At 47.1% G+C, this 1,976-nt stretch overlaps 1 protein-coding gene across 1 annotated transcript in view; it reads left to right on the top strand.

The window, feature by feature from the left end:
* Nucleotides 1-1,976, top strand: part of CS (citrate synthase) — a 53,940-nt gene that overhangs the window by 17,898 nt on the left and 34,066 nt on the right. The window lies entirely within an intron of this gene.

The raw sequence follows: 1,976 nt of genomic DNA, 5'->3' as shown, positions 1-1,976 counted from the left end.
TATAGGCGCCCACCACCATGCCCAGCTAATTTTTGTATTTTTAGTAGAGGTGGGGTTTCACCATGTTGGCCACACTGGTCTTGAACTCCTGATCTGAAATGATCCACTCACTTTAGCCTCCCGAAATGCTGGGATTACAGGCATGAGCCACTGCCTGGCCAAAAAAAAAAAAGTTTTACAGAATTTTTTAACTTAAAAAGGATTCATAGGTACAATATTCCTTTAAATATAGGATGGGGCAGGTGCAGTGGTTCACGCCTGTAATCCCAGCAGTTTCAGAGGCTGAGGCAGCAGATCACTTGAGCTTAGGAGTTTGAGACCAGCCTGGGCAACATGGAGAAGCCCCATCTCTACAAAAAATACAAAAATTAACCAGGCAGGGCACACCTGCAGTCCCAGCCACTCAGGAGGCTGAGGTGGGAGGGTGGCTTGGGCCCAGGAGGTTGCCGTGAGCTGAGATCTTGCCACTGCACTCCACAGCCTGGGTGACAGAGCCAGACTGTCATAAATAAATAGGAATAAACAGCATGGGGAAGGGAAATAATATATGTTGAATACTTGTATAACAAGCACATACACACTCTTTTTTTTTTTTGAGACAGGGTTTTGCTCTGTTGTCCAGGCTGGAGTACAGTTGTGAGATTATGGCTCACTGCAACCTCCACTTCCCAGGCTCCAGCAATCCTCCCACCTCAGCCTCCTGAGTAGCTGGGACTACAGGCACGTGTCACCAGGCCCAACTAACTTAAAAAATGTTTCGTAGAGATAGGGTCTTGCTGTTTTGCCCAGGCCAGTCTCAAACTACTGGGCTCTAGTGGTCCTCTTGGCCTTCCAAAGTGCCGGGATTACAAATGTGAGCCACCTTGCCTGCTTTAATCTTTATAACTCTTAAGAAATAGATGTTATTCCTATTTTATAGATGAAGAAACTAAGCTCAGAGAGATTAAGTGTCTCGCTAGTCAGCGAGGAGCCAAGACTTCAACCCCAATGATCCTCTAATCCCTAGTCCAGTGGTCTTTCTGTTATACCTCATTCTATGTAGTGGAGTCTCCAAGTGGCTGTATAAAGTAGTACTTTTTAAATATGGCTTGAAAAACTGTCTCCAAGTTTGAATATATGCCCTCTGATTCTAGTAATCTATAGTGGAAAAGCATTATATCCTCTGTTCAGCCATTTTTCCTGACTATTCCTTATAAGACACCCCTTTTACCTTTCTGGTCATTTTTTGTTTTTGCTGTTGTTTAAGACGGAATCTCGCTCTGTCGCCAAGGCTGGAGTGCAGTGATGCAATCTCAGCTCACTGCAACCTCTGCTTCCCCTGCTCATGCGATTCTCCTACCTCAGCCTCCCAAGTAGCTGGGATTACAGGCATGCACCACCACGCCCGGCTAATTTTGTATTTTTAGTAAAGACAGGGTTTCTCCATGTTGGTCAAGGCTGGTCTTGAACTCCCAACCTCAGGTGATTTGTCCACCTCAGCCTCCCAAAGTGCTGGGATTACAGGCATGAGCCACCGCGCCCGGCCTAATTTTTGTAATTTTAGTAGAAACGGGGTTTCAACATGTTGACCAGGCTGGTCTCAAACTCCTGACCTCAGGTGATCCGCCTGTCTCGGCCTTCCAAAATGCTAGATTAGAGGCGTGAGCCACCGCGCCTGGGCTGTAGTTTTGAGACAAGCTTGCTCAGTTGCCCAGGCTGGAATGGAGTACATGGAGTGCAGTGATCATGGCTCACTGTAGCCTCAACCTCCTGAGCTCAACTGATCCTCCAACCTCAGCTGTCCCAGTACCTGGGACTATAGGTGCACACCACCTGAACTGGCTTTTTACATTTTGTGTTGAGGTGGAATTTCATCTTGTTGCCCAGAGTGATCTTGAATTCCTGGTCTCAGGTGATCCTTCTGCCTTGGCCTTCCAAAGTGCTGAGACTACCACTCCTGGGATTACTGGCATGAGAAACCACACCCAGCCCTCTTT

The sequence above is a fragment of the Mandrillus leucophaeus genome, unplaced genomic scaffold (assembly GCF_000951045.1).
Source record: "Mandrillus leucophaeus isolate KB7577 unplaced genomic scaffold, Mleu.le_1.0 Scaffold795, whole genome shotgun sequence".
NCBI classification, from domain to species: Eukaryota; Metazoa; Chordata; class Mammalia; order Primates; family Cercopithecidae; genus Mandrillus; species Mandrillus leucophaeus.
Note: the sequence above shows the minus strand (reverse complement) of the source record. Positions and strands in the feature narration are given on the sequence as shown.